At 38.1% G+C, this 21813-nt stretch overlaps 1 long non-coding RNA gene across 1 annotated transcript in view; it reads right to left on the bottom strand.

Moving 5' to 3' along the window:
• Positions 1 to 867: 867 nt before the first annotated feature.
• LOC118168510 overlaps positions 868 to 21813 on the bottom strand; it is an 87922-nt gene continuing 66976 nt past the window's right edge. The window contains exons 2-7 of the long non-coding RNA XR_004751611.1: positions 7855 to 7995; positions 5802 to 5981; positions 5130 to 5155; positions 3399 to 3489; positions 2255 to 2860; positions 868 to 996 (exon numbers count right to left, since the gene is read on the bottom strand). This is a non-coding gene — a long non-coding RNA (uncharacterized LOC118168510). The remainder of the gene's footprint in view (positions 997 to 2254; positions 2861 to 3398; positions 3490 to 5129; positions 5156 to 5801; positions 5982 to 7854; positions 7996 to 21813) is intronic.

The following is a 21813-nucleotide window of genomic DNA, read 5'->3' as shown; positions in this document are numbered from 1 at the left end:
AAGACTGAAAAAAATGCAATTGGCTTTCATCTAGTGCTGATCATCACACAAGTCTACCAGCTATCATCTAAATACAGATATAGGCTATAGGTGGGATAGTGACAAGATAAAGTGTCCTACCGTCCCCTTAAAAACAGAGTGGAGGCAAGGGAGAAGAAGGAATTTATTTTAATGCATAGGAATCATGTCTTAAATGTGTTTTGATTTCAAAGCCTAAGTAAGTCAAAAGGAACAAAAAAAAAAAAAAGGAAAACAAGTAACTAATTTTTTTCTTGTGTTATCTCATTACCTCATGAAATTTCTCATGAAGTTTCTTCTCCATCACAATGATTCTGAGTTAGTGGAGGGTTTGAAAAATCCTTTCAGTCAATATTTTGCCTCTTGCAAGTTTTCAACAAGCAGCAGAATCAGAATCCCAATTGTTCTCTCCTCTTCAGGCATCAGAAATCTGAATCTATGTTCTGTACCCTGTTGCACAGGGATGCTTTGTATAACAGAACAATGTGTCATATGAATTAGAGACAGTAATTGGAGGATGTACCAGCTTGTTAGAATGAGAAACTGTGTATCTTCTGTCAGTCTTGAGACTCTACAACTCAGTGGTTATTCTTCATGGAGGTAGCTTGAAAGTGAAGGTAATTGTGTATGGAAATTATCATGCTTTTGGAATAAAATGTCTCAATTCACAGTGAAGATTTTGTAACTCCTTCTCATAATTCAGGAGGAAAAAAAAAAAAAAAAAAAAAGGATTTAATATAGAAGCAACCAAAACAGTATCTTGTGGCCTGCCTGCTGCTTATCTAGGAGGAATTTCCAATATGACTGTGCTTCCAAAAGAGAGAAAATAAAACTGGCTCTTGCCTTTTAGCTCTGCTGCTGGAAATGTGGGGTCCTTCATCCTTCTTCTTCAAGTCTAGATACAGATCCATGTCAGCTCCACTTGATCTGACCATGGGCTTTGTGTCTCATCAGCAGGTGCTTTGTGCAGTACTTTGACTATAAAGAAAACCAAGACTCCCATTTTAAACATTCAAGTTACACATACAAGTAAATTGAGTATATCTCAGCCTCCCCCCCTCTCCCTCATCATCCAACAGAACTTCTTCAAGAGTTATCAGGTCCTGCAGTAGCTCTTTCATCAGGTTTGGGACTCAGCCTGCAGTGAATCAGAAAGCATTTTTCATATCTTTTTGCAATATGCCTTTTTGTCATCACAGCTAGCAAGACCCTAGCTTAGCCAGTAGAAGAAATCTCCCTCGTGGTATCTTCATGGTGTAATACTAAAACCCTTTCTGCAGCTTGAGATTTGGATGAAGCTATGTTCAACCCTGGCAGCAAGGCACTCTGCAGAAGTTTTAAAAGAATTGCCCCCAAAACACTTTTGGGGGCTATGTGTCCGAGCACCTGTTTGTGAAGTACTCTCAGCCCTGCGGAACAGAGGGAACTATAAATTGATATCAGACAGGGTAAAAATACATGTCAGATTTCAGGCAGATTGTGCTTTCCTGTCTTGTTTAATCTCTGTTGGGGGAGAGAATGGAGATTTGTGCCTGAATTATTTGCTTTTCTCCTTGTCATTACCCATATAACATCTTAAACTCTCCCCTTCCTAATCTGAGGTGACTCACAGAGGTTCCCTATCAAACACAGACATGATACAACACTGTATTAGATTACACACTTTGTCAGAAAATTGGCACTTTAGATACTAAACGATAGCCTGTGCTCTGCAACCATGCTATCATTCTTGCTCAAAGATCTTGTCAGAGCCTATAAATTAAACAGGATTTGGGCCTAGAGTTACATGAAAGAGATGGCTGTAGGAAACAGGGATGCTGTCTCAACTCTCTGGACTTAAATTTAAGGGAAAATTCTCTTCCATTTGACCCAGGATGTGACTTTTATCCCAGCATAGGCTGTCTATTTTAACCCATGTATTACTGAATGAGCAGCATATGCTCAGACATTGGGGTGTCAAAATGTCACATAAATGACCACTTCTACCTTCTGCAACCTGAAAGATGCTATGTAATGCCTGTTTCCATCCATTTGAGCTGCATCCCCTACTGTGGTGTTACTGTACCCAAGCTATTAGAGCTGCTGCCTGAATGTGTACTGACTCTAAAACAATAGCTCTGACAACAGCTCATCTCCACAGGGCAGAAGGTCACTGCTTTGAGAAGCTGAGCCAGCATTGCTCAGACACAGCACTAGAGTTACTGCAGAAAAAGGAGGATATAATGAGCCAGCTTACCCCTCTGCCTTATTCCCACATACACTTTAAACCCAGGGATGAGAACCAAGGAATCCATATACTCCAATCCCTTGCTACCCTGCTACTGAGAAGATGGAAGAAGCCCTCTGACACTGCCTGTAACAAAGAGAAATAGTCAAAAACTTGCACAGAAAACAACAACATTCTGGTGCAGTGTTTATAGGATCTCCTTTAATCCAGTGATGAATAGCCCACAACTATTATGCACAAAACTAAGGATTAATATATGTTGGTGTTATAGCCTTTCAAGAAGGAAATACCTAAAGGCTGTCTACACATCTGCAGATACGTTATTTCTCGGCCAGGAACATGTACCATCTACAAAGTTCTCTGCCATCCCTAAAAAGGGAGATGTCCCATCTCAAAGTAATTATTAAGCCTGCATGGTGCAATGGTTTCAGTCAGGAAACTGCATATTAACCACAGGAATGATCACAGAAGGCGAGCAGTGCTGTGCTCCTTAGATATGCCAGGACTCAAAGCATTGGTAGCTTTGCTGCAGCCATGCTGCCTGAAGGATGTAAGTGAAGCTATGTTTGTGTGCAAATAAAAGTAGAAAAAAAAAAACACTCAAGTCCTTCAGGTCTGAAACAGAAGTAATAAGATTTCAAGTTAATGACAAATAGAGAACTTTTTTTTTAAGTTTAAACAACGTTGTTTTGAATAATAAACAGACAAACATTTTGTAGAAGAGGAGAGGGAGCAAAGTGAACTCCCTGCTTTAGGGTAGCTGCTACATTGCCCTTTCTTCTTGTGTTTGAGCAACAGCAAGGGATAGCAAGGGGTAGCAGACAACAGAATAACAGCAGTGTCTTTTTTTTTTTTTTTTTTTTTTTTTTTCAGCCTGCAGACAGATGCATTCAGGCTGTACACCCAGCTTAAAACAAGGGGCTGTGGGCTGTGGAAGTGGTCAGCTGCCCTTTGACAAGGTGGAGTCCCTTCTTGCCTAGCACTTGGGCGGGTGCTGACTCAGCCCTGTCTGTGTGGACTCACAGAGTAAAAGGGTGGAGGAAAAGCAGCATGGAAAAGCACAGGGCTGTCCTATGCAGGGTTTCCTTTAAGAACCTTTTTGCTCTAAGGGAAAGCTGATGAAAGAAACAGGCAGCATCAGGTAGAACCTGACCTGGAAATTGGGCCGGCTGGCTGGAGCGTATAGTTACAGTGCTCTCTGGTGGCAGATGAAATCCTCACCGACCTTCCCAGCCACAGTGATCCTGCCAAGGAAAGGGGTGTGCTGAGCTTCGAGCCTCTTTTCCTGGAGCCATGTGAGTACTAGGTGATGAAGTCTAAGGGCATAAACACATAAACAGACAAACACAGATAAGCATTTTAAAATCTGTGGAAGAACTGTGCAGATCCAACTCCAATTAAAATTCTCAGCACAGCAAAAGGATTTACTTTTAATAGCTTTGTGAATAGCAAAGGCTTTTCAGCTCTGTCACATGTGCACTTTTTTTTTTTTTTTTTTTTTTTTGGGAAATGATGCCAAAAGCAAAAAAAAAAAAAAAAGAAATACCTTCCTGTCTCTAAGTGAATGCCCACACACTAGTTACACCAACATGAAAACCTCATGGCAAAACATAATATAGACCAATCATTCCCATAGTGCCTATAATCTGTAGATCTCCAAACACGTCACACAGATCTCTGATGAAGTTCAGAGCATCACTGTTAAGGAAATATTACTATACCTGGGGCACAGATGTAGAGAGGCAAAGATATTTGCAAGCTGAAATACAACTGCAAATACTGTTTTTTGGTCCCTGCCTCCAAACAGTGATGGCGACTTCCAAGCACAAGAAACACATGCCAGACTCTTAGATTTTCTTCTAAATGAGTCACCTACTAGGGGCCATGATGGGTTTATCAGCAGAGAATCACAGACTGGCTGAGGTTGGAAAGGACCTCTGGAGATACCCTGAACATCTGTTCTGCTCAAGCAGGGCCACCTACAACAGGTTACTCAGGACCACGTCCAGATGGCTTTTGGAGATCTCCAAGGAGGGAGGGTCCACAGCCTCTCTGGACAACTTTACTTGTCACCCTCATGGTAAAGAAATGTTTCCTGATGTTCAGAAAGATATTTCTGTGTTTCAGTTTATGCCCATTACTTCTTGCCTGTCAATCATGTCCTTCCACTTTGCATATGTACACCAACATTTCATATTTCATAGCATACAAGTCTTTCCCACATTCAAAACCATCTGTACTGGCTACTGGGATGCTTTAAAAAAGTTCCTGCTGCTGGTTACAGAAGCAGTTGACCAACAGCCCATTGGAGTGACTACCTGTCTGTCATCAGGGGTGTAACATGCTTTGCTTCCTTTACACAGAATACAGACAGAAAGGAAGATGTTACAACAACTGAATGCAAGCTGTACTTGCTACAGTGAGGGAAGATTTCTAATATATTAATAATCATGAGTAAGCGTTTTCATTTCTCAGCACCCACTCTGGCACTTCTGCCATGGCATTGTTAGCAGACCTGAGTTTATACAAACTATAGATTGAATCAAGCAAAGGCATGTGGAGCCTGCAGAGGCTGCATATAAATGGTTGGCAGCACTAAACCTCAGCAAGTAGGATGTTGCCACCGAATGTGTCTATGTATGTTTCTGCCTGTTTGGAGGGTAGGCAGGTAGTACCTGCCCCAAGACTTCAGTCTGTACAGAATACAAAATTAGACATTTTAAAATGAAGGAATTTCTATTAGGACACAACCAACTAAACTATTTCTGAATTTAATTATGTAAATGTTACACCTGAGAAACTCTGCTAAAGCTGTAAAGCTAACAACAGACATAATTTGGATTCACAAATGTGGAACAATGCAAAACTTGCTCTCTTCCCTCACCTGTGAGGGTGAATGAAGCAGGCTGGCTGGGGAGAAAAAATAACCATAATAAAACGTCTAAGGTACTTTCCAACTCTAGTATCCAGTCCACCTCCAATTTTAAAAGTCCTGAGAGTTGAACCTAAAGACCTAGGCACAGAGTCAGTTCAGACTTAAGCTGCCACAAAGCACCTGAGTCCCAGTGGCTGTTCAGATACAAGCTCTCAGCTCAAGGCAAATGAAACAGAGCTCAACTTACCCCATAGACAAGAACATTTCAGCTACTCGGAAACATTCTGTGTTTGCTGTAGGCTAAAAGAATATCTAGCCTAGCTGATCTTTGGTAACCTTAGCATACATGTGATTTTTTTTCCCCTCACCAGGTCAATCACATTCCCACTGAAACTCCCTAAAGAGGATCAAATTAAGCCAGGCAAATCATTCCACATAAGCTGTATGTCCCATTTTGCTCCCTGCAAAACACACACTTCTTCAAGCATTTGTGCAGTTTGCTCTGAATACCCAATATTAAAAATTAAATATTTCATACTGATTTCTTTTAAATAAGTCATAGAAAAAATCCACAACCAATGCAAGAGCAATCTGATAAAAAGAAAACAGAAGAAAATTGCAGTACAAACTATTCATCTGAAACTGTTCACTTGTTTTTATGTTCATCTCTCCAGTATTAACCTGGGAGTGATGGGACAGGGGGGAACAACAACACAGAAGCGATACCCTTCACTAACTCCTTGATCTCCAGAGCTAGATATCTGAAACACTTCATGCTGTAAGTTTCACAGCAGGTTTTACTGTTGCTATGGTTATTCAAAATCTTCTATTCAGTAAGAGAGAAAGAAATTCTCCAGGTCTCTGCAATACATAGTAACACAAGCATCTCAGTGCCAAGCTCTCCACATGGGGTTAGGCTTCAACAGCATTGCCCTAAATCTAAACATACAACATCAAATTAAGGGTACTTAAATATTTAAAAATAATTAAAAGTGACACTTATTTAATTTAGGAGATGAAGTTAGTGTGAGAAGAAAAGAAAGAAAAGGAGAGGGAGAAGGAAGGAAGGAGGGAAGGAGGGAAGAAAGAAGGGAGGGAGGGAAGAATCCCATATCTTTAGAAAGTGTCCTTTTCTCAATTTTGCAGATATGGTTCCAAAACACTGAGTAGGGTACAGACTTCAGGAAATACAGAAACACATTTGAGTTCTGCCACTATCTGTAGTGTTTTCTTCAATATCTAATTTGTAAACTCAATAAAAATGTTAGCATCTAAATGAAAGTGTTGACCAGTAAAGTCAGTAGTGAGCAGGAAAAAGGCTCTCAATACATTTGTTATCCCCTCAGGTAGCTGATTAGCAAGGTAATATGATGAATTATTTAGCCAATGCATGGTTTTATTCCCCATCCACTTTTTGATCTTCCCCACTCCTTGAAATAGGCCATGGTCTTGAGGTTTCTGGAATATGAATCAAGTCACATTTCAGCACTTTCATAATTCAGCAGCATTCTATTCAGTGCTGGACAGTTCTATTTGCTCCTCTCTAGCTGGGACTGATACATAAGAGCAAAAACATGAAACAACTTGGATGCTACCATTTAAACAGTTTATACTGTGTCAAGAAAGCTTGCAACTCAAACAGATCTATGGGTGGCAGAGAACATCCTTTGGTGTCTTCACTTCAGCATGTCATATTCAGAAGGCTGTGCTGTGCAGTGTTTTCACCTCCCACAGGATAGGCTCAACTTCCAGCTCAGGGATGCACATAATGGTCTCAGTCAAGACTCTGCGAGAGCACATCACTATGTAGAGCCATAGTCTCTGTCTTCCTGCTCCTATTCAATAATTTTCTGCTTATTCATTTGAGGATCACATTAGTTTTCAGTCACAGCATTACACTGAGATGTTCAGCCAATTAGCTGACTTCTAACTCCTTTCAGGGTCACCGTTTCCCTGGAAGCAAGTACCCTGCTCTCTGTGTGTGCACTGTCGTCTTTGTTCCCAAACACATGACCTTGCATCTGGCTACATTAACATTTATGCTGGTTAAACAAGCCCCACTTCCCAAATGAACTAGATTGATCTGTCATACTGATCCAACTTTATCACTATTTACTCTTAGTAGTAATGTATCCTCTGCAAATTTTACAGGCACCGATTTCCTCATTTTTGAACCATTAATAATACCACTGATTTGTATTACGCTAGAAAAGATCCCCATGGAACTTAGCTAGAAATACCCTCTATGGACGATGATTCCTCATTTACAATTCCTTTTTTTTGAAGCTCATGAGCCAATTTTAATCTATTTATTATGTGCTACATTAATTTTGCATAGTTCTAATATTTTAATTGGAATGTCATGTGGTACTAAGTCAAATGCTGTTGAGAAGTGCAGGTAGATGTCAGCACAGCTCCTCTTATCACCCAACCTTGTAAAAAACAAGGTTGTGTTTGCTTAAGCAGATCTGTTCCCCTCAAAGTGAGATATGCACCAGTGACTGCTCAAGACCATAGGTTGAAACAAAATGCAGCATCCAGAGTCTTAATGAGCAATGAGGAACTGCAGCAGCCAGAAGGTTTTAACTGGGGAGCCAATCAGTTGCATTTTCTTACTGACAAGCCCAAAGGTTTTCAATCACTGTCTACTCAATTTATTTACAATATATATTATGCTAAAATTCAACACGTATGTGGAGAATGGACTCATCAAGGATCTCTGAGTCACAAACACCTGCCTTTGTGCTACAAGATGAATTGAATGACATGTTCTCTGACTTCCCCCTCATTCTGGTTCACTGGCTCCTGGTCTTCTTTCCTACTGAAACCTTGTGGAAGAGTCAATCTCAGCTTTTATCTCTGTGGTGAACACATCCTGGAAGGCACAACAAAAGCATCATGTCTTGATGAGACTTGGTGAGAAATCTAGAACATAGTTTTCAACTTTGAATTACTGTGTGAGAAACACAAAGGCAGGAACTTAGCTGGTCAGTTTTCTGGAGCTCTAATGGTCTGTCTCACCTATTTCTACATCACCTTCTAGAAGAACAGGTAGACTGTGCAGAGGCAGTTGTACAGTCTGAACCTCTCATAGAAGTCCTAGCATCTCAAAGAATAGTTATGTGAGATGGGGTGACAGAACACCCCATGTTGAAAGGATGGGCTCCCTCTCTTCCTCCTCACTCTACTCCACCCATCCACACACCCAAGAGCAGCGGTTGTTGGATTTGCAACAAGATGATTCAGATTTCAAAACTGCAAGACATCTGTATCTCTCAAGTTCTATGCCTTATAATTGAATAATAATTTTCTCTTACTTCTCCAGTATCAGTAAATAATAAAGTTGGGTACATTTTAAAAGCTTCTGAATATATACTTTTTTCTTTTTTTTTTCTTTTTTTTTCTTTTCTTTTTTTTTTTTTTTAATATATATATAACAAGAGGCTGCTCTTCAACAGTAAATTAACCTCTATGAGCATGCATGTACTTCCATATACCAGTCAGATCCTCTTTCACTTCACAGATGCTGGGCTATAGATTGCAATATAATTTGGAATTCTTTCTCTGAAATTGCTAGGCAATCTATGAAGTAGCAAGGATCAATAATGATAATAAATCAGGACTTACAAATTTACATAAAATTAATGCTTTCAGTGATAATTTAAAGATGCTAGTTTTAACTACCAAAATAATTTCAATTATTTACCATAATTACAAAATGCACATTTTCCGGTCCCAAAGTCAACATAAAACAAACTAACCAAAAGCAGTGTAAAGTATTTTACAGTGAATTTGTTGCTAGAGTCCAATTTTGAACTCCCAACTCATCATACCTAACACCTCAGGTTCAATATTACATGGTTCTACATCCTAACAAAGGACCTCCATAAGAAATACTGTACCTCTCTTGATGAATAAGATTGTACCAGTTAGTTTGAATTCTTCTGTCTGATTTACTATGTACAATTACATTCATACCTATGCAATCCCATTGCAAACAGTTATAGTAACACTCACCATATAAAAGGTATTACTCACAGGCACTGTATATAAACTCAGAATAGATAGCTGTAACACAGGACAGATTGATACAGCCCTGCAAGGAACCCCTTCTAAATTTAACACCAGATCTGACTTTGATTTGCTTTAGTTCTGTTGGATATAATGGCAGCCTTGTGATCTCAAGCTCATGATGCTATTAACTCATTTAATACAGATTTACTCACTTTTAAGGATTCATAATTGCTCCCTGTGGTCATTGCGGTCACCTCTTAAAATCAAGGTCTCTCTGGACATTCCTTCAAGTAATTTATGAATGGGTCAATGAAATTGTTAATAATTCCAGCTGTCTTCTCTCACTCTCCTCATGTTTCAAGGCAGTAAGTTTTACTCCCTTCTTATGTGGATAGCAACACTTCTTGCTTGGCTTAGGAGGAGTGATTGCTATTGTTTCTGAATTAATGCACAGGTGAGATATGGATTTGGAACAGACTTTTCTAATGTGTCCTATAGAACATTTTATAAGAGGACAGAAATTGAAGACACACTTAATGAGGCATAATTCACTGAGATGCAATCCTGTACCTTGTGCATGCCTGCATAAACTGTGAGCTTTAGAAGTAAAGGGTTTTAACTCTCTGCTAACACACTGGTAATAAAGCTACTACCAACCACTATGTGTCAAATGCTGGTTCTGTAGTTGAAGCTATATTTGTAAATTATACACTCACAAAATACTGTGTTTGCTAATCCTTGATAGAACCTACAAACTACTAGATGTGTACTGCTATAAAGAAACCGGTGTCTGATGTCTGACACAGTGCTGTATTAACCCAGTTCAGAAAGTAATGTTTCATATCATTTCAGTGACAGTGAGCAGTCAGGTTGACTGAGCTAACAAGGAAACATGCCCTTTTTGCTTGATTTGCCAATTAAGAACTTGTGGATGTGATGATGAGCACTTACAAGAATGGAAACTGCATTGTCTGGAGAATATATGCACAGAAGGGGAAACCAGCAGAAAACAAACTTTAACAATCTGATAATGAAGGTACTCATCCAAGCTAGTCCACTTAACTGTGTAGTGAACTGGTTACCTTGGCCTAGTCTCTTGCTGCTGCTTTGTCGACCTTGTAAGAGCAATAGATTTGAAACAGGTTCATGGTTCACAGTTGGAACACTGAATTGTTTCAAGGTGAGTTAGGATTTAAACCATAGTTTCCCACTCAGACAATAAACAGATATGCATGTCCATGGCCATGTTACTTGCTATTCTGCTCAGGTTTACTTGCTCTAAATCTAAGCTGCCCTGATGAATGTATAGAGACTTCTAATAGAAATATAGAGACTTGTAATGGAAATATCCATACAAATTAAGCATGAATTGAATTGAGTGTGTGTGTAAGCAACTGAAGAAACAGTAAAACAAGTGTTAAAAGAATGGTCTGCATTGACAACAAAGGACACTGTTCCCAGCAATAAAAATGAGAAGTGTGTTGTTCATGTCAAGACCAGGAAGTCTGCACTCTGGTAAAATCATAGCACAGACAAGTCATCAGGGGGAGATCCTACACTGACAGCAGGAGGATGGTGTCAAGGTCACAGCCCATCACAGGCCATTCCTTTTCTTGTTAGCTCACAAGGAAAACAGGCTATAGCTACATAGTTGCGTATATATTCCAAACATATATTACAAGCAAGAAAAAAAAAAAAAAAAAAAAAAAAAAAAGGAAATAATCAGTAGTCTTGCCTAAGATTCATGGACACTGATGCAAGATTCTGAATCAAAGGACACCATAATAACTGTTGGCTCCTAACAGGTATAAAAGATCAGTCCCCAGACTAATTCAGCATCATCAAACAAGAACTCTGGAATGTGATGAGCACACAACAGCTGGCACATCCTCCATGTGGCACAAGTGACCCTGGCCAGATCACTTGGGCAAACCCATTCTAGAGTGTGTGGGTCTGAGAGTGTCAGTGGACAAAATCAACTTAGAGTTCCTGAAAATAAGTACCCACTTCCCCTTCTATAAGTTCTTTCACTGAGTTTTGTTACAGCAGCTTCCTTCAAGTGCAGGTAGACTGCTTCTAGTAATAGCTACACAATTTTTTAGGTATCTCTTCATGACATGACACTCCACTTTGAACTGGTGCAGCCTCACCTCAAGTATTATGTTTAGTACTGTGTTTGTGGTGCCATGATATAAAATGACATAAAACTATTAGAGAGCATGCAAAGGAGGAAAACAAAGATGGTGAAAGTGTGTAGAGGGGAAGAAGTATGAGGAGTGGCTAGAGTCACTTACTTTGTTCACCTCAGAGAAGATAAGACTGAGGGGCAAACCTCATGGGCGGCCTACTGCTTCCTCAAGAGGGCAAGCAGGGGGGGAGACACTGATCTCTTCTGTCTGTTGACCAGCAATAGGACTCAAGGGAATGGCACAAAGCTGTATCATGGGAGATTCAGGTTGCATATTGGGAAAAGGCTCTTCACTGAGAGGGTGGTTGGGTACTGAAACAGGCTCCCCTGGGAAGTGGTCAAAGCACCAAGACTCCTGGAGTTCAGAAAATGCTCTCTGATTTTTTGGTGGTCCAATGTGGAGCCAGGAGTTGGACTTGATGATCCTTGTGGGTCCCTTCCAACTCAGGATAGTCTATGATTCTATAACATTGGACTATACCATATGGATATGTCCTGTAGACCATCTGCTCCTGATGATTTAATTAGGAAATAAAGCTAACATTTAGCAAATGAGTAAGAACTCAGAGAAGACTAATATTTTGGGTTAATCCTAGGCATCCTGAGTTTGATTCTGGCCTTCTTACAGAGAAAGGGAAAACAAAGCTGAGTGGATATGGGCAAAAAACAGATGAGACTGAGACTGTCCCCCAGCTAATCTTTCAGTACCTGATTATGGTTTCAGATGTCCTCTAGCCCTTTAGATAACCATGTTCTTAAATTGCATAGATATTTGGCAACTATCACTACAGCTGGTTATTAGAAAAAAAAAAAAAAAAAGTAGATAAATAAGGCCTGGGATAAAGAAATACATCATCCACCCATTATCCCTTCAATATATGTAGCCTGCTGGCACGGTTCAGAGTTAATTTACATGATAGATGCTTCTACTTCAGCCTAAAAAAAGGCTGGTCTGCATGTCATTTCCTGTCAGGAGTTGCTGAACCTCAATTACTTATTTGAGATAAATGATGTAATAAAAACACACTTTACAGTCCGAAAGACACCTCCATCTACAGTATAATGCCTGTTTGTTTTGTTTGATTTTTTATCCCTAAGACACTAGCCACAGTACAAAAGTTCTTCTGGTATTAAACAACACAATATCCCTTTATTTTGTTCCTTGTAAATGACCTTGCTGTCTCAGTCATGACAGCTGTTCTGTTCTCTCCCAACTGTCCTAACAAAATGTGAAGTAAGGAGGAAGAGGAGGGTAACCTGTAAAGTCTGTGTCGAATTCACTAGCTACAGCAGCTAAAACTCCTTATGCCTTATTTAACTGTCCCATGTTGCACATACTCTGCTGCTATGCTGATCAGAAAACAATCTAAGAAAGAAAGAGGGGCTAAAAAAAGAGTTATTTCATGACAATACCAACTTCTTCATTACCTTTTCTACTTTATCCAACCTGCATATGAAAAAATAAGGGCTCCCAGAGCTGGCTGATTTCAGTAAGAAATTAAAATCACCAGAAAGCTTTTATTCCTTTCATAGAGCAATACTCAGTGCGATCAAGAGCTGTTATAACAACAAATTAAATTAGAGTCTGTCTCCTCTGTGTGCAGTTTCTCAGTTTACGTATATAAGAAATGCAAAGGAAAATACCCCATGGGGTGTGGCAAAGATCAATCCATTAATGTGTTGTATTTGAAAATGTAAAGTGCTATTAAGTGCTAGACTGATTATTTTAATCAGCACTATTTTCACACCATCTGCAATTCTATGGCTACAAATGTGGCTGTGGAATTATATCCCAGGTATACAGAATCGCTCTACCTCTCAATTCATACTTCATCATTAGCACAGCATCCAAATGCTTCAGATGAGATCACATTCAACTGCAGAATGAAACATGAAAGAATAAGCAGTGTTATCATAGTTCTGCTGAAGGGCCCAGACTGGCATTGTCAGATAGTCAATTGAACATGAGACATTTTTGATTTACTTAGTCTTGATATTCTCGTGTAAGAACCAGATTTGGAGGGAGTGGGAGGGGGATAAATGCAGGATTTTTAATTTTCATTTTCCTCAGAGAGATATGGTAACTGATATAGAGAGAGTGATAAAGCAAGCTTTAGGTGGAAGACTTTCAGCTTTGAAAGTCACATACTTTATCTTTTTTACTTACACGTTAACAGTTTAAAAATAAAGAGCATGAAATGTTTTATTAATCACACACACTAAATACCTTTTGTAACCTTAAAAAGAAGAGCAAGCAGTATAGAAATCAGTGGAGAGAGGGTTTAGCAAGAAATCTGATTGTGCTTGCTCAAGAAACAGCACTGAGGTGTTAATTCTGCAATATTTTTCATTAAACCTTGATGGTTTTTTTTCTGGTGTTGCCGTGCACTGCTAAATAGCTTTGGAATATGCTCCTGCTGTCTTGTTACTGCTGTGGTTAAGATTAGCTCTTGACCTTGATACTAGAGGGTTATGTTACTTTTTACAAAGCAGTCTCCTGACCAAAAGTCAACCCCCCCTCTTTCTGTTACTTTATACTGGAGGGCCGGAGTTCACTCCTTACTGAGTTCATCTCTGATTCAGCTGCCAGCAGCCAAGAATGTCACCTGTCATGAAGGACAGCATGGCACTTGCACCATCCCCTTCCATACAGGTCTGTGGCCTTGGCGGGGAGCTACAGAGGACAGAGTCAAACACAAATAACCAAAATTTTTATGAAAACTGCCACACTGAGAGACACAGAGAGCCACAGTTACAAAGAAGGTAAAAAAAAAATCAGCTTCCCAGCCTTAGAGCAGGCAAATAAAAGATGGACCAGGGTGCTAAAAAGAGACAAGGATTTTCTTCTTCCCTTCCATTCCTTTCTATTCTTCTGCCATAAGATATGCTCATAACAGTCTGTAGAGTCTGAATCATTTTTCTCCATGGATATCCATATCATGAAGGCTGAAGATTTCTGGCCAAAAAATGTAAAGTTAATTCAGTCCTCAATTTACATTTGCAGTCTTCATGGGAATCAGCCTGTGTAACCTCCATGAATTAAACACACCACAGTCAAAAGCCTTTGGCACCAGCAGGGCATTAATGACCAACTGAAAAGATGATGGCTTGAAGTAAACTGAGCCATCATTAAGCTTATGTTCTGTGCTAAGGTTGCTGTCATTATAAACCTTCTTCAAAGCACAGAGGAAAATAAACATTACAGAGCAAATCATTGCTTGTATTGAGCCAATACTCCTCTTAAAAGGCTTTTGCAGTTTTGAAGGATGCTGCTTTTACTTTGGAAATATTCTTTTTCCAAAAGTCTTTGGAATCAATGCCTAGATTGCCTCATATTTTATGTAATTTGGGACACAGCCATGAACTTGGCAGCTCCTCCAAAAATACTGGAGGAAGACCCCAGAAGTCAGCCTGCATTAGTTTTAGTTGAGGTGGTCAACTCTAAGTTATGGCCAATAGGTAACATTTGGAAAAGTACCATCTCTACACCCACTTTTATACCCAAGCACATTATTACAGCCTAGAATGTCTGTTTCTTCTTTGGAATGATTGCTAAGAAGACCTGTTAGTCTGTGTAAAATTTACTAAAGCTATATATGCTAATAGGTCTACCGTTTGTAAATGGTCCAGTCTTGGCTGTATGAATGAGAGCTGGATGACCAAAAGGAAAATACTTACTGATTTCATCTTGCAAAAGGCATGATCCTAATGTTACTTCAAATTTCTGTTGGCATAAATGTAAGGTAATTATTGTTTTTTCAGGCCAATATAAATGAGAAAAACAGACATACTTGTATATTCAGATTATTCTTTTTGTAGTTGACCTGTCTGTAACTCTTCATATACTCATTTTATGTGTCTACTTTCCACACTCTGACATCTTGCATGAAGTAGAAAGGAACAACATAAGGTGCAAGAGCAGAGCCTGGGGAAGTGCTGGAGAAGCCAGTGGTACATGACCAGAACACCTGTTGTGAAGAGTTCTCTTACTAAAACAACACGTTAGCTCTAAAATAATGGAATCCACTATTACTGAACTAGCATGTTAGAAGTATCTCACTATGTCATGTTCTCTCACTTGCTCACTCTTGAACCAATTATTATAGCCTCTTGCTTTGCTGCTCCGTTCTAACCTTTCTCTCCATATCTTAGCAAAACAAAGATTATATGAGAGGATTCTAATGGTATTTGTACAGCTTTGAATCCCAATCATAAAATTGGGTTGTAAATATCATAAATCAAGTAATTCAAATACACAGATAAAAAAAATTAAAATGATCAGGTAGAGATAAAAAAAAAAAAAAAAAAAAAAAAATTCTTACAGCAGTCCAAAAGCTTGAGTCTGAAGGAGAAATATGTAGCAATTTTAACATGCAGGCTTGCATGCTTCCCTGCAGCAAATACAGAAATCACCTTTTTTACATTCACAGCAATTTACCAAACTCACAGGATTACACTGAATCTTTAAGGATTTTTCTTTTTATTTTTCTTCCCACATGCAGTCTTCTCCCCAAGCTCCTTATAGTTTTTTTTTCCTATATCATTAGTCTCCTAGACCTAGTCAATGAAGAAGAAATCATGCCTCAATAATGGGCAATACAGAAAGACACAAAGCAAAGCAATAGTTAACATATTCTAGTCTCTCCTGAGCAGTTACAGCCATATCAGAATGAGAATATTATATCTAGAGACACCTTTATTATCCATGCTTAAATCAACTTAATCAAATAATTGAAAAACATAACTTAGGCCTTTGATGCGGGAGAGGAAAAAAAAAAATATATGAAGCCTCATCAGACTGAAAAAAATATTTTTTTCTTCTCCTTTTAGGCCCTTGGGCAGTTGCTTAAGCAGCACCTCAGGTGTTGGCCAATACAAGGCTCCCTAAAAATATTCACATAAAGAGTTAAAAAATAGTTTTATTTCAAGTAGAGCCAATGCCAAAGGTTCTGCCCTTTTACCCACCAATTCTTCACCTATATTTAGTCCCACTAATTTATCATAAAATTTTCCAGTGTCCATTGAGGACAAGAGTGGATAAAGAAATAAGTTAGTCTTCACTAGAGAGCTTCTAAGCTTTCCCCACTTTTTTTTTTTTTTTTTTTTTTTTTAAAATATATTGTAAGTCTTGACATGGGCAGGTCTAGGAGAAGAGTCAGCTGGAATTTCTTCTGTCTGGAATACCATGAGGAGAACAGTTTCTGGAGGAATCTAAGTCAAAGATTAATCTGACAGAAGGTGAGCTCAATTTAAGCACAGTTTGTGTTTCTAGAGGAAATATAGAATTTTGTGATATTTCATATTTTTTCAAAGCCTTTCATTAGACTTGTTAGCTGGCATATTCTTCCATAGTATTCTGTACTGCAGTCTTCTTCGTTTTGCTTTACCAAAATGAAGAAAAGTTGGTACTTCTTTAACCAGCTTCAGTACTGTAACCAATAAAGCACGAATTTCACTGACTTGATTATATCGTATTAGCTGGAGGAAAAAAGAAGACCTAAAGCTATGCAAAAGTGAAAGGGTGTTAAACCACATCATGTATAATTCCTCCCAGTATGGGTAACTAAGTATTTTTAATCATTACTAATTATTATAATAAATTTTTTGGTCTCGTTTTCCTTGTATATTACCAATCATTTTCAGTCTTGCAGAACTTGCATACAACTGAGTAGGAACAACCATGTTAATCCCAGCTTGCCTATAAAACCATGTATTTCTTACACTGTTTTCTGTTCCTTGTCCATCTTTTGAAAACCAAAGGAATTTCACATTCAGTCAAGGTATGCTTACATTAAAAACCATAGTCAGAAATTTTATACCAGTGACAGAAAGTAAGGGGAAGAAAAAAATCAAGAATCACAAATTCTAGCTGGCAGTTGAAACTCAAAGGGCTGCACTAGTAAAGTGACAAATGTAATCCACTACCACTTGTTTACTTTGCTTAAATCAGCTGTTGGAAGAAATCAGTGAGCGTACGGGCAAATAAGAAAATGTCTATAATGGCCAGTTTCTGACAGTTGCACCATCACAATAGTCACAGAAATCATCAATAAAACCTCTTTTCCCCAAAAAAACTCTTTTTGTGTACATTTTTTCTTCATCTGGATTAAACATGTTGTTGCAACACAACTGCTTGAAACTGGGCAAGTTAGTGAATTCACTACAACCCTGTGAAGTAGGTAAGTATCATCAACACCAGATTCCAGACAGGGAAAATAAGGCACAGAGATGAGATGGTATATGAAAGACAGTACCTAATCTGAAAGAACCACCAAGCAATTCCTAGTCTTCTGCTTCAGCCACTAGGAAAATATGCCTTACTTCTTGATTAAAGACATGCCCTGGCTTCAGCCTCTAGGGGAAATGTGAAAGGGTAACTGTTATGAGGCAGGCTGAACAGCACAAGTACTCAATAAATATTATAATAGTTACTTCACAGTCTCTGTCCCCAAGTTCTGTTCTGTAAAGCCCCCAGTGTCATTTTCCCCCCATTCCTTTTTCTCAGCATTCATTAAGATTTAGTGGAAATTTACAAAAATCAATTTATCTTAATTCTCATTTCTAATCTTCTATTACGAAGACTTGATAGTTAATATTGGCAAAATCTCTTTTAATGTAAACTGTTGTTATAATAGAATAATAATACCATCATTACATGATAGAAAAAAAACGATGATACAGGACTGGAGCCCTTTTCCTTATTTTCACTCAATTTTACATTCCTATTTTTTTCTTTCCTATGATGTGTCCACTGTGAATCCCATCTTGTTCTGTCTTGAATACATGACTGATTCCAGTTCCAGTCACCTCTCCTGTTAACTTTTTTTCACATTTACTCCTCTTTTACATGAAATTGCATTCTTTGAAACTCTGTTCCCAAGTTGCTTATTTTCAGGTGATTTTTTTCATGCTTTCTGCCAGTAACAGAAAATTGTCTTCCTTAAATTATATACTGGAGTGTGCACTCAGTTATTTAAATTAGTGCAAGTGAGGGTCACCTTAAAATTCTCATTGTTCCAATTGGAAAAGAGACTAGATCTGATCACACCTCCTCTGTATTAGTCATGTCTTTGTGATTTGGTGTCATGCTCAAGCCCTTATACTGTAAATTGTCTGCTACAGCAATTTCTTCTTGCTGTGGCTGTGCAATCTTATGCCATCTTGTACTAAGTAATATTGATAACACTATTCACCCAGGGAAAAACTTGAGATTTCCTATCTGGGGGAAAAACTCTCTCAGAAACAAAAAGATAAATCCATTTGACTACAAAGCACTTATATAAAGTCATCTAAAACATACATCAGAGAAACAAAGGAAAGCAGAGAAGAGTTCTCTTTTACTATTCCAGAAGTCAGACTGAATGGCTATCATGGAACTTTCTAGCCCTTATGAAGTTGAAATGGTAAGTGAAAATACTGTGCTGGGGGGGGGGGGGGGGAATGTGGGTTTTCAATGGGCTAAATTTGTAGGATAAACTTGGTGTAGATGTGAAAAAGTTTGCTATTTTACTTTTACTTCTAGTTCACTAATTCTGAAAGTCTCTTCCACCTGAAGGCCCATTGGAGACCTCCATCAATAGCGTTCCTGATGGACAAGCATTACAGTGATCATCACTGGAGTGGAGGTGAGAACACAAGCAAAACCATTAGATAGGAAAGCTTCACATGTGGAACTGCCATTGGTCTGTTACTTTAAAATACACATCATCTTTGCACTGTTGTCAATAATCTTCTCTCTTATAGCCATTTGTTCCAAGAACAAACAATCCATAGGGCAGAGAGGTAGGTTATCAGTGCATTACAGCTTCCAAGAACAAAGTGAGGCATCTAATATATATAAATACACCTATATATATGCATAATATAGTATTAAAGCATTTTATATTATAGACAAATGTTGAAGATATTCTCACAGCCTGTAGCATCTCAAATTTTATTACAGTAAAATTCATAAAAATGTCTGAGCTGCTCTAGTCTGTATCCTACTGCCAATTTTGGATACTTCTGCAACTAATATAAAAACTGATCTTACTGACTAATGGAGAAGCATTATGGAAATCCTGCAGAGCAGTAAAACATGATTCAGCTGGAGAAGAACCTTGCCAACAGAAGAATCATTTCTTAATCATTCACATTCAGATATAAACTACACATATGTAATGTACTATATCCAGAAGATTATATTCCAGAGCTGGACAAAGGGAAGTTGAAATACCTCCCTTTATGGAAGAAATGGAGCCAGTGTATGCAACATATTCAAACAATAGTATCCTGTTGACTTGTCATTAGAGACTTGTCATTTACTTACTTACACACACAATGTGGAGGTCCCAAGGCAGAGCTGTTCTTTACAGGAAATTGTCACTCATGTCGCTCACATTTGAATGCAAAATGAAAGTCATAAAATTGCTTTAGTATCTGTTGGATTTTAGCTCATTTGCACTACCTCTCAACTGAGCCACATCATCTAAGACATAGAACTGAAGAAATAATTGATTATAAAGAGTATGAACTTTTGATTATTTCTTCACTTTAATTTCTAACATTTATTTTTATAAATACAGTAATAAAACGCTACAAGGCGACAATGAGGTACACAAACCATTTTACTGTTTATACATAGTAAATAATGCCTGGCATTCATCTCCACCAGACAGGAATTAATAACTCATCATTTCAAAAGAAAAATGTCATATCAAATTTGAGGCTATTTTATATATTTCCTAATAGATCATAAGGAGGAAAGAGAGATCACAAGGAGAAATCTTCTGCAAGTGAAGGTTAATCCTCTCAAAACTGACTGATCAAAACATGTCTAAATTAGGGTGAGACTTGTTTTTATCTCAGGAGACCAGAGGAAGTTAAAAAAAAAAAAAAAGAATGATGATCGTCTACTTATCTTAGAGCTATAAAAATTTCCTCTTGTGCTTTTCTTGTTTTTATGTTGAAGAGTATCTGTGAAATACACTGAACAAAAATAGCTACAGAGCCACTTCCTTTGCTAAAAGCACTTTACAAAGAAACTTTGCCAGCACAGCTGAATCACTAGAATGAAGTGGGGCAATTATTTGTGTAAAACATTAAATCTGACCTTTATCCTTTTCACAAATTGCTTTTGACCCATGAGTTCTCTCTCTTACCTGAATAAATGTGTGGGCTGGCATAAGTATATTATCATCAGAAAAAAACAGTGAGGTTCTAGAACAATATTAGAGACAGAAGTACCAGAGGCAAGAATAAATAAATAAATAAATAAATAAAACCTACTTCTAAGAACCAGTTGATAAACACTTGAAATGGCAGAGGATTGCATTAGATGTCCTCCACCCACAATGTACCTTCCAGTCTATTATTCACACATGTTCACCTCCAGCACGTTTACCAGACATCAGTTGTCTTTTAGTCCAGGACAGAAGTCTAGATATAGAACTGGGAACCCCCAGTTTTCATGAAACATTCCTTAATTATCTTAGTCAAAGCACATAAATTTTAGAAGTTAATTTGATTTAACAGATTACTATGTCTTTGATACAAGAGGTGCCTATTAGTCTTTGATCAATGTAAATGACAATAATGTCTTAAATTATTTTTTCTTCTTGATGTGTTGATTTAAGAGATTAATGAGATGATTCTAAACTGACTGTGAGAGTCTGCCAAAAATCAGAGAGCCTAGAAAAAGGACAAGACATAAGCTACTGAGTGAACTAGCCAGTCAGCCAGAAGCCAGGCAAATAATCTAAGTAAAATACAGTTTTAAAAAACTCAGACATTATTCTTTCTTGTCAGTACTTGGTGGTATCAAGTAACAGGTATATATCAGAAGAAGATGCACTTGTCTCCAATTTTCTTCAGTCATGATTATATTAGCTTCTAGGTGTTGTTGTCTGGCCTTCCTGTCGTATGATATTGACAAAATTGTTCATGGTAACTGAATGGCCTTTAAGCTCTAAAGCTTTTTTTTTTTTTTTTTTTTTTTTTTAACCCCAGTCCACATAAGTAACAGCCTTTCCTATCAAAAGGTCTGACAGCTATCTGGTAGACCCATCCAAGTGAAGAAAATTCTGCACTGACTATCACTCGTTATTACTTTATTGAAAGAGTAACACGTTAACTGAATGAATGGGTCAAATAACAATTCTCTCATTTCTGGAAGTGCTACCTTTGACTGAAAGGAATAACATGTTTACAAAGAGTGTATATTTTGTGAGTTTCTTTGAATACACTAGTAAGGCAGTTTGAGGAAGCTGTTTCCATTGCTATATTGCAGATGCAAGCTACTAGACTCTGGCTCTAAAATTTCAAACCGTATGGCATTTGGAGAAAACCTCTGAACTGTTCGTGTTCTCAACATGGCACTCAAATATGAAAACTGAAGGAGAAGTGAGAATAATTAGCAGTGAAAACTTTAGAGTAATCTAGAAGTGTAGAGAAATATACAAGTTTAAAGAAATAATCCTGAGCTTTATTATTGAGTGAAACAGTCTTTTAAGC

Source organism: Oxyura jamaicensis, chromosome 5 (genome assembly GCF_011077185.1).
Source record: "Oxyura jamaicensis isolate SHBP4307 breed ruddy duck chromosome 5, BPBGC_Ojam_1.0, whole genome shotgun sequence".
Taxonomy (NCBI): Eukaryota; Metazoa; Chordata; class Aves; order Anseriformes; family Anatidae; genus Oxyura; species Oxyura jamaicensis.
This window is presented reverse-complemented; position numbering and strand designations above follow the sequence as displayed.